At 43.8% G+C, this 10,944-nt stretch overlaps 1 pseudogene; it reads left to right on the top strand.

Annotated features, from left to right (window-relative positions):
• Window positions 1–10,143: 10,143 nt before the first annotated feature.
• Window positions 10,144–10,346, top strand: LOC121454886 (annotated as a pseudogene).
• Window positions 10,347–10,944: the final 598 nt, after the last annotated feature.

Raw genomic sequence — 10,944 nt, 5'->3', positions numbered from 1 at the left:
GGCCAGCCCTGTCTCTCTGTCTTAAAATGATCACACACACCTTTAATCCGATCGGGTACTAGGAGGCAGGGGCAGGTGAATCTTTGTGAGCTCAAGGTCAAGCCTGGTCTACACAGGAAGTTCCAAGACAGCCAAGAGAAACCCTGTCTCCCCCACTCCCAAGGCTGCAGATGGTAGCATATGCCCCCAAACGAAGTACTAGAGACGAGAGGCCAACTTACATTCCATAGTGAAATACAGAGTGGGCTACGCCATGTCTCAAAACAGAGTGAATTCACCACCTACTAAACTATTCCTTTAGTTTATTTATGCTTAACAAAATGACACGAGAAAAGTGCCGTCTGCCCTCAATGAGCTCTAGTAATAGGACTTGACACAGGTTTTCTTTAATAGCTTCATCTCACTGGGTATGATGGCACACACCTTTATTCCCACCCTTTAGAAGGCAGAGATAGGTGAGACTCGGGGCAGCCTGATCTACACAGACAGTTCAATGCCAGGCCACCCAGAGCTACATAGTGAGAATGACTCAATAAAATAACAACAGTAAGCAGAATTATCAAAAAATCACAATTATCTTCAGAACAAGAAGCTGTGAGACTAAACAAGTTTTAATTTTGTTATACAAGACCCTACGTTTGATCCCTAGCACTATCCCAAAATAACAAAACCAAAAAAAAAAAGTTAATAGTAATAAAATATACAAGTTGGCTGGTAAAGATTTCCTGGGGAAACTGTGGAGCATGGTGAGGGGAGTGGGATGTTAGAGATGAAGATGCCTGATAAGAGAAAATAAGGTATGTGAATTCTCAGGGAAGATGCTGAATTGATCTTCAAAGGAAATGAGGCAGTCATAACTATTGATAGGGCAGCTGGAGATGAGGCAGGGTTATCACAAGGGCTGCAGACCACACTAAAGTGTGGTGGCACTAGTCTCTAATTCCAGATTAATGCTTGGGAAGATGAAGTTCAAGGCCAGGCAGCTCCAGCTGCGTGGCAAGTTCAAGACCCTGAGCTATATGGGACCTGTCTCAAAACTAAAAATGGGCTTGTTCTGAAAGTAAAGGAAATGTAAGCAGGGGGTAATATGTGGGGAACAAAGGATATAAATTTGTGCCTATTTATTCACAATGATTGAAGATCTGCTTGCCTCTCTCACACATGCACGGCATTCACTGAGGCCCAGTTCCGCCTGTCTCAGGTGGGGCTTGGAGGAACATAATCACAGAAGGATCTGGAACGGATCCTATTTCTGGCTTTCAGAGATTTAAATTTTAGTGAAACTACCTAAAGACTTTAAGGGGAAGCGAAGCAGGGTGATTCTCCACTGGCTTTACATCTGAAAAGGGGACTAAGGGGAAGAGCAAGGGGCCTCCCAGGTAGTGCATAAGTGCTGCTCCAAGTAATGAGTCTCAGCCAGGCTTCCGGGAGTTTAGATAGTTTTTGTTGCGGATTTTTCGTTTGTTTGTTTCTTGTTTTTTGGGACAGGGTTTCTCTGTAGCTTTGGAGCCTGTCCTGGAACTTGCTCTGTAGACCAGGCTGGCCTCAGACTCATAAGAGATTCACCTGTCTCTGCCTCCTGAGTGCTGGATTAAAGGTGTGTACCACCGCTGCCCAACTGGGTCTTTTTTTTTTTAAAGATTTATCATACATGTATGTGTGTGTGCCCAGTGCCTGTGGAAGCCAAGAAGGTGTTAAGGTGTTGGATCCCCTGGAATTGGAGTTACGAATGACTGTAAACCACCATATGGATGCTAGAAATCAAACCTGGATTCCCTGCCGAAACAAGTGCACCTAACTGCTGAGCCAGCTCTCCAGACCAGAGCTGAGCATAGTTTTAAGAGACTGGATTAAAATTATTGAATCATTTGGATTTTGTCTGCTAGCAATTAAATTCCAATACAGAAGTCAAGCTGGGGCTTGATGTGATGGATCTCTGAGGCAGGGTTCCCAGCTGTGATTAATTTACAAGAAATTAGGGCCTGAGCCAGCTCAGAGGGATGAAGCAGAAGGAAAGGGTTTGAGAGACTGGCAGATCTGCCTGGAGGTAACTTGAAGACAGAGGACATGCTCCTAACATCCCTTGACCAAGCAGGTCATTTTTGTGGCATCAAAGCCATTTGAAATAGTTGCAGGGAATAATTATAGTTATCTCAGTCTGTCATACTCCTAAACCTCCCAAATCCAGTTAAACCCTAAGGGTACCATCTTGTACCCCTCTGTCTCTGAACATGCCTGCCATATTCCTCACTAGACTTTTCTCTCCCTAGATAGTTAGGTTGTATCTAGACTCAAAGCATGTCTACTTCCCCATAGTGGGAGGGCTTCTTTTTTTTTTCTAAATCTGTGTAAGTTTTTTGGGGTTTTTTTTTTTTTACATACATATGTGTCTGAACCACATACATGTGGTGCGCAATGAAGCCGAAAGAAGGCATCATAGCCTCTGAAAGCAGAGTTAGAGCTATGGGCTGCCATGTAGGTGCTGGGAATTGAACCTGGATCCTCTGGAGGGTAGCCAGTGCTCTTAACTGCTGTGCTATCTCTAGCCCTGGGCCTCAGATCTTTAAGTTCTAATAGGAGCCAGCTTACTGCCATTGCACATTCCTTCCTCAGGTCTTCCTTGTCCCTGGAATGAACTTGGTGAGATTTTCTGGAACAAGGCTTGGAAGATGTGCCCAAGAGGCAACAGTCGTATTCCTGGTCTACAGTCATCACAGCACGCATGTTTGCCCAGCTTTACCATGTTTCCTCCTGCTGCTTCCAGGGCAGACTAAATCCCCCCAGTGGGGACTTTGCTCCCACTGTCTATGTGTTCTGCAGTTCCTCTTCTCTGGCTTTCTCCTACCACCTACAGCTTCTGGACTAATGGACACATAATGAGCTTTGACCCTGTGCAACTCTCTCTTGTGCAACCTCCCAACCTTGCTTAGTATTTCTCTTAAGAAGTGATAATGCCTCTTGAAAAAAAAAAAAGACTTAATAATCTTTCCATTATGGAAGTACTATCTGATATCTCAGCAAACTTCAGAATCTGCACCTCTTCAAATATAAATGTGTATTGAGTCCCAGTGCATTCAAAGCCCACAGCTGTGTGCACTGGATATGTTCAATAAATATTTGCTGTTTGGTTTGATTTCTCTGAAACCCAAACTGAACTTTCTATCTGTTCCGAGGACTGGGGCAAATTCCAGTAAGACACTTCAAGAACCTGTGAAAAGCGGCCAACGTGATAATGCACGGTTTGTTTTTGATAAGCTTCATCCCACCTTAATTGTCACCCTAAGATGCTATTATTAGTCCAAGATCTTTTTGAACAATTCAGAGGAGCTGGAGATTCTCTTGCTTTTGTGCTATGTGTTGTACCAAAGCTCCATGGAAAGGCTAAACCTTGAGTTACTCAGTAACCACAGGAGAATCCAAGCTACTCTTTGCTCCTTGCCAAGGTCTTACTGTGGGGGCCAAACAGAACACATAGCCCAGGATATGAGACAACAGGCAAAGGCCACATGAAACACCTACCCACAAGAGTTACTACTCACACTGGAGGCTGGTGAAGAAAGGAGCTACTGACCTGAAGGAGGTCAGAAAAGTGAGAGTGGGTAGGGTGGTGGTGGCACACACCTTTAATCCCAGCACTCAGGATGCAGAGGTAGAGAGATCTCTGAGTTCTAGGCCAGCCTGGTCTACAGAGTGAGTTCTAGGACAAGCTCCAAAGCTACACAGAGAAATCTCGTCATAAAGAGAGAGAGAGAGAGAGAGAGAGAGAGAGAAGAGAAGAGAAGAGAAGAAAAGAAAAGAAAAGAAAAAGAAAGAAAAATAGAAAGGGAACCAAATGTGGTATTCTTTTCTCTCAATGGATTGTCAAGCCAACCCCTAATAGCAAGAACGGGAAGGCCCATGCATGCTTTCCAATCTTGCTTCTACTCAGTGAAGAAAAATGATGGGGATCCTCCCCAAAATTTTTACCTGATACAAGCATTTTAGGAGCCAGAAAGGTGAGCTAGGACTGTTTTACAGAGAAGCCCTGTCTTGAAAAACCAAAAACAAAAACAAGACAAAAAAGCAAACAACAAAAAAATATTCTTCATGAGAAGGGGAATATAGTCGCAAGTTAGTTTGGCTGGTATATAGCCTTTCCCCACTTTCTTGAACCAGCTAAGATGAACCAAAAGAAAAGAGATTTGGGATCCTTCAACACAGCAGAAGCTAAGGGGAGTTGTGTGAGAGAGAGAGAGCTGAAGCCAGGCTGGCAGGAAGGACTCCCAAAGAACTCTGGGGCCGGGCGGTGGTGGCACATGATTTTAATCCCAGCACTCGGGAGGCAGAGACAGGCGGATCTCTGTGAGTTCGAGGCCAGCCTGGTCTACAAGAGCTAGTTCCAGGACATGAACCAAAAGCTACGGAGAAACCCTGTCTCGAAAAATCAAAAATAAATAAATAAATAAATAAATAACCAAAGAACTCTGGGAATTCTCAAAAGGCTGCTGCAGTATAAAGGTGAGCACAGCAGCACTGTCTCCTGGCTGTGCTGTCTTCCTGATGGCAATGTTGGACAGCAAAGAGGACTGTCTCCTGGACCTGCTGCTGTCTTTCTGATGCTAATGTTGGATAGTGAAGAGGAAGACAGGTATTTGCTTCTTGGTCAAAAACATGGTCAGGTTCTTTTCTTTCAGAAATGGAATCCCAGGAGCATATCCCAAAAACATTGGGTTCAAGAGCTGGAGAATCAGGGAATACTTTGGCTGGTAACTTCTGGGCCTTTGAAGTAGTTATGACTTCATCGTGCAACATGGAAGCTGAGCTGCTAAAAAGAATTGGTTAGGATGGAGAGATGGCTCAGTAGTTAAGAGCACTGCCTGCTCTTTCAGAGGACTCGGGTTCAATTCCCATCACCCACATGGCAGCTCACAACTGTCTGTAAATCCAGGGGATCTGACACCTTCACACTAATGCACATAAAATACAGTTAATAAAAAAAAAGAATTGGTTACACAAAATGCAGAGGCCATATACTGTGGCCATGCTCATCTGGGATGCATATCAGAGACAAGCATACTCTATCTACAATATCTGTAGCCAAAGAAACAGCCTTTGTGTTCCTTTCTGGGACCTGGGTTTTTTTTTTTTTTTTTTTTTTTTTGGTTTTTCGAGACAGGGTTTCTCTGTGGTTTTGGAGCCTGTCCTGGAACTAGCTCTTGTAGACCAGGCTGGTCTCGAACTCACAGAGATCCGCCTGCCTCTGCCTCCCGAGTGCTGGGATTAAAGGCGTGCGCCACCACCGCCCGGCCTGGGACCTGGGTTTTGAGAGCATTATGAACAAACTCTGACTATCAAGAGGAAAAGAACCAAATGGTGGGTGAAGGTCTAAGCTTTGTGTGAAGAAAAACAACCAGTTGAGGAAAAAAGACAGAGTTTGGTACTAGCCTGGGCTCCTTATTAAGTAAGAGCTTGTCTCAAAATGAGGGAAGAGAGGAAAGAAAACCAAGTGAATTCTATTTTGTAGCCAGGGAAGACGTGGACAATTCCTTAGTAACACACAGAAGAGCAGCTGGAGAGAGATGGCTCAGTGGTTAAGAGCACACGTTAAAAAGATCTGTGAATTGACCAGCAGACTGAAGGGGGCCTTTCCTACTCTCCCTTCCCAGCAGCTCAGGGATCAGTCAGTCCCTCTTCTTGGGTACTGCCACCCTCATCCTACACAAGCCCCCCCCCCCCAAGCCTCTGTGACGCAGCATTGACATCCTTGTGGCTCATCAAGTCAAAACCTTTCTGCATAAATGACAAATCAGAAAACCACCTGGTGGTGGTGGTGCACATCTTTAATCCCAACACTCAGAGGCAGAGGCAGGTGGATCATAGAGTAAAGCTAATTTTATGTCAACTTGACATAAGCTACTATTTTGGAAGAGAGAACCAAAATTGAGATGATGCCTCCACTAGATTGGCCTCTGGGCAAGCCTGTAATGTATTTTCTTGACTGATGATTGATGTGGGAGGGCCCAGACCACTGTAATCACCCCTAAGCTGGCAGTCATGGATGGAAGATGCTATATCAGCCTGCTATAAGGTGGCTGAGCAAGCCAAGAAGCAGTGTGGGATTCCCCTCTGTATGCTGTAACTACCACTGATGAATAAAGAAACCGCCTTCGCCTGTTGATAGGGCAGAATTTAGGTAGGCGAGGAAAACTAAATTGAATGCTGGGAGAAAAAAAGGAAGAGTTAGTGAGAAGCTTTGGAGCCACTGCTGGAGACAGAGGTGCTGAAATTTTGCTAGTCTAAACTGCCAGGCAAGTAGAAAACAAACAAGCGGCCTTCCAACAACAAATTGGTGTGCCATCGTGGTGGGCTAAATCCATGTAAAACCTGAGAATCCTAGACACAAAAGAACACAGTTAATCATGGTTCAGTAGCTGCATTTTCTTGGGTGGGCTCTGTTTGCTAGAAGCAAGCAGAGGCATGGCTCCTTTAAGAGAAGTTTTCACGATTCTGTGGTTTAAAAAAGAAGCCACATTGTTTTGAAACTGCAGCTTTCTGGACCATGCTGCCAGCGAATGCTGATGAGGTCCAGCTATAGAGCATTTAAATGGGATTAGTAAAAAGAGTGCTAATGGCAATATAGACTGACTGTGCCTAAAAATGGAACTGTGAGCCTGGCTCTCAGAGGCAGCAAACAGCTCTGCCATGCTGGACTGGGCAGGGCAAGCAGGCAGTACTGTATTTCCCCTAGCAATGGCACCACTTAAGTTCATAAGAAGGGCTTAGCGTTGGACAGATTCAGACATAAAAACCTCTAACTGAGTCACAGTGTTGGATAACTGTACATAGGCTTGGGAGAGAGGAGAAAAAGAGTACAGAGAGTTATAAAAAGAAGTAAATGGTTTTTAAAAACTAAAACAAAGTCTTTAAAGAGACAGAGTACAGTAATGGATTAAAGGAGTAAAGATAATAAAATAAATATTAAAAAGAAATAGAGTAAAAATAAACAAGCCACATAAAGATGTAATATACACAGAGAGTCTGGATTATGTATATTATTGTGTCTTCTTTGAATTTTTTGACAGTGAAGGAGCTAAGTACAGAGAAACATTTCATTGTATAGGCTGCTAAGCTAAACCAACATGTATATTACAAAGGTATCTTGACTTCAGAATTTGGGTCTAAGGATATGTTGCTTTGAAAAGGAAGTTCTTCTTTTGTTTCCACAGAGGATGAGAACCTAAGGATTGCTTCCAGACCAATATGATTTGATGGACCAAGACCCCTGAAAGGTTGCCTTGAACACCCCAAAAATACCCTCAGAAATTACTTCCCCAACAAAAAGCAAGAAGCAGTATGGAGACAACTACGCCCCTATTCCCAAATACTGTCTATAAATGTTTATTTACATTTAAAGAGGAATATGCTATAGATATTTGCAGATGGATCTTGTTTATTGATACAAATTTAAGGTCAATTCTGTTATATGCATATTTCTGCTCTTGATTAAGGTATTGTGTTTGTCCAGCTCATTTAAAATGTAATGTATAATACAGGTTAATAGATAATCATCTAAAAAATAGATAATCATCTATAATAGTCAAGCTTGTAGTCATGTTAGTTAGATTTTCTAGATGGCCAGATATGTACATACAGATATGTATGTATTTCTAGAGTTTGGGGAGTTGCTTACAATGCACTTCCTGTTTAGTTAGGTAATATTAAATCCTTCTGGAGTCTTTGATGGAATTGAAGAATTTATAGTTATAGTTTTTCTTAGTTATAATAAAAGGTAAAGTAAATATAAATATTATAACTGTAATTCTTGCTTGATAACTGTTTTGTTATATGTAATTATTTCGGATCTGGATGGCTGGGACGAACAAGAAGCCCTCCTCCAACAAAGCAGTGTCCTTCTAGCCCCTTTGCTTTAGTTTCTGCCTCCAGGTTCCTACTTGGAGTTCTTGCCCTGACTTCCTTGGATGAGGGATTGTGATTGGGGGTTGTGATGAAATAAACCCTTCCCTCCTCAGGTTGCTTTTATGATCTTATCACAGCAATAGAACCCTAAAACAGACATCAACAACAAAAATAGAAAATCCAGTTGGTAGACTGGTTGCCTAGCATGCAGGAAACTCTAGGGTAGATCTTCAGCACTGTGTAAAATGGGTATTGGCAAAGGCAGGAAGACCAGCACTTCAGGGTCAGCCTTAGTTATACCTCAAGGCCAACCTGAGATAGAGCAGACCCTGTCTCAAAGAAATAGGGGTTGTTTACATATTTTTGGGTCTTACACTGTTTCCTCCACCACCCTCCCTTCCGTTACAAAGGTGCAGTACTGTAATAGGTGCAGTACTGTAATGCCTACAGTCCCTTTCTTCCTACTTAGATGCTCTAGATCTTCTATCAGCACAGGAGGAGAACCCCCACTGTTATCACAGTAAGCTAGTTCTCACCATAGGGACGCTACTGTTCTTTATTTATCTGGTCACCTCCAACTGGGAATCATTTTCAGTCTTTTGTTATTACAAACTGGGTTCCAGCCAGGTAGTGGTAGTGCATGCCTTTAATTCCAGCTCCAACACTTGGGAGACAGGGGCAAGCAGATCTCTCTGAGTTCGAGGCCTTCGTGGTCTACAGAGCAAGTTCCAGGACAGCCAGGGCTGTTACACAGAGAAACCCTGTCTCAAAAAAAAAAAAAAATAAAAAAAATTATCAGCAAGCAGGTTCCAAATGCTGATGATGGAGTTTATGCTCATGTGTAGGTTGGATTCCTGATGCGGAATGGCAGCTCTGGCCATTTGCATTCCCCAGAGTAATCAGTGAAAGGGCCAGCTTCCTCGAAGCTTTAGAAACGTGTGTCCTCCAGTTTGAATTCTTTTTCCTTTCTCTTTTAAAGACAGGGCAGCCACTGTGTAGCCTAGGCTGATCTCACAACTCTCAAATCCTGCCTCAATTTCCTTATAGGTGTGCGCTACTCTGTGTATGTGTGTCTCTGTATGTGTGTGTGAGAGAGAGAGAGAGAAAGAGAGAGAGAGAGAGAGAGAGAGAAGAGAGAGAGAGAAGAGAGAGAGAGAGGAGAGAGAGAGAGAGAGAGAGAGAGAGAGAAGAGAACCTCTTTTGGGGTGATAGAGGGGAAATAGTGCTTAAAATATGCAAAAAGTCAGGCGGTGGTGGCACACGCCTTTAATGTGAGTCCTAGGGACCAAACTCAGGTTGGTGGCAAGTGCCTTTACCAACTGAGCCATCTTGCTGGTCCTATACCCACTTTAGGTATATGGCTACTCCCTGACCCTGAGGAGAACCTCACACGGTTCCTAGCATGTGCCTGTGGTAGGTCGTGCCCCTTTATTTGCTAAACAGGCAATTTTTCAGTTTTCTTTGGTCAAGGGTGATGGGTTCCTGTGAGCAACCAGCTTGACCATCTGTCCTGGAAGTATCCTGCTCCATCAGACAAGAACTCAACATGGATGCAGTCTTGATGCTTTCCTGTCTAGAAAGGGAAGCATTCCCTACAGTTCTTGAGGACAACGCAAGTCCCCACATCATAGAACACTGAACACAGTAACAGTCATTCTGGTGATAGGATTTTTAACTATTTAGAAGAGGAAAGCAGGGGCCTGGTGGTGGTGGTGCGCACCTTTAATTCCAGCACTCGGGAGGCAGAGACAGGTGGATCTCTGTGTGTTCGAGGCCAGCCTGGTCTATAGGACAGGCTCCAAAGCTACAGAGAAACCCTGTCTTGAAAAAAACAAGAAGAAGAAGAAGAAGAAGAAGAAGAAGAAGAAGAAGAAGAGGAAGAGGAAGAGGAAGAGGAAGAAGAAGAGGAAGAAGAAGAGGAAGACAGAAATAGTCCTTTGTATCCATTAGTTTGAATTTACTAATAACACACACAGACACAAGAGACACAACTTGGCTTGTTTGGTATTTAAGAACTATTTTGAATCCCAGTTAAAGAACACTTTAATCCCAGTACTTGGTAGGCAGAGGCAGGTGAATCTCTGAATTTGAGGCCAGTCTGGTCTACAGAGTGAGTTCCAGGGTAGCCAGGGTTAAACAGAGAAACCCTGTCTCAAAAAACAAACAAAATGAAGTATTTTTTGTCATGCTGATTTTACTGAGGAGCTACCATGAACAAGGTTCCCTCCCCCGCTCCCTGAACTGAAGACATTTATGGACAAGAAGTTATTGCTGACATTAAATGGTGGCAGACATGTACGAGGAGTTCTGTGGGGCTTTGATCCCTTTATGAATCTTGTGTTTGGAGAGTGTGTGGAGATGGCAGCCAGTGCATGTGGCAGAACAACACCGGCACGGTGGTCATCCTAGCAAACGGCTTCGTCATCTTAGAAGGCTTGGGAAGAGTCTAGACACTGGCGTTCAGCAGAGGTGTCAAAGGGCCTGTTGACTGTGGTGTAGAATTGGGCTGTGTACATATGAAACTTCTTTGCTAAATAAACTTTTGAGATTAAAAAATAAAAGGAAGATATTTCAACAGTTGCTGCTCTTGTGGACAGTAAAGGAAACAGGGGTGGAGGCTCACACCCGTAATCCCAGCCCTTGGAAGGTAGAAACCGGAAGATCAGGAGTTCAAGGTCAACTTTAACTACACAACTGTGGGGCCAGCCCACTGAGGTGGGGAGCCATAACAGCGGCTGTTCCCAATTGCTCCCCTCTACTTCTGCTAGCTCCTGATTTGATTAATCAGAATTGTTTTCCTTCAGAGTCCTCCTGAGTCAGGGACTTCCTAAGCAGCTTTGAATTCTCTGTGTTCTTCCCTTTCCCTCATAAACGTGATGGGAGAATGAAGGGCTGTGGGCAAGAAAGGGGGACCACACTTTCCCTAGGCCTGACTGAACTTTAACTTGCCTACTAACTAAACAACACCGAGTTCTATACTTTGCTTAACCCTGGGAATGGGTCATCGGCCTTTGACCTCAGCCCTTCGCTCCTGACCAGCTCCCTCCC

Source organism: Microtus oregoni, unplaced genomic scaffold (genome assembly GCF_018167655.1).
Source record: "Microtus oregoni isolate MIOR12 unplaced genomic scaffold, Mior012 000013F_ref0000133, whole genome shotgun sequence".
NCBI classification, from domain to species: Eukaryota; Metazoa; Chordata; class Mammalia; order Rodentia; family Cricetidae; genus Microtus; species Microtus oregoni.
Note: the sequence above shows the minus strand (reverse complement) of the source record. Positions and strands in the feature narration are given on the sequence as shown.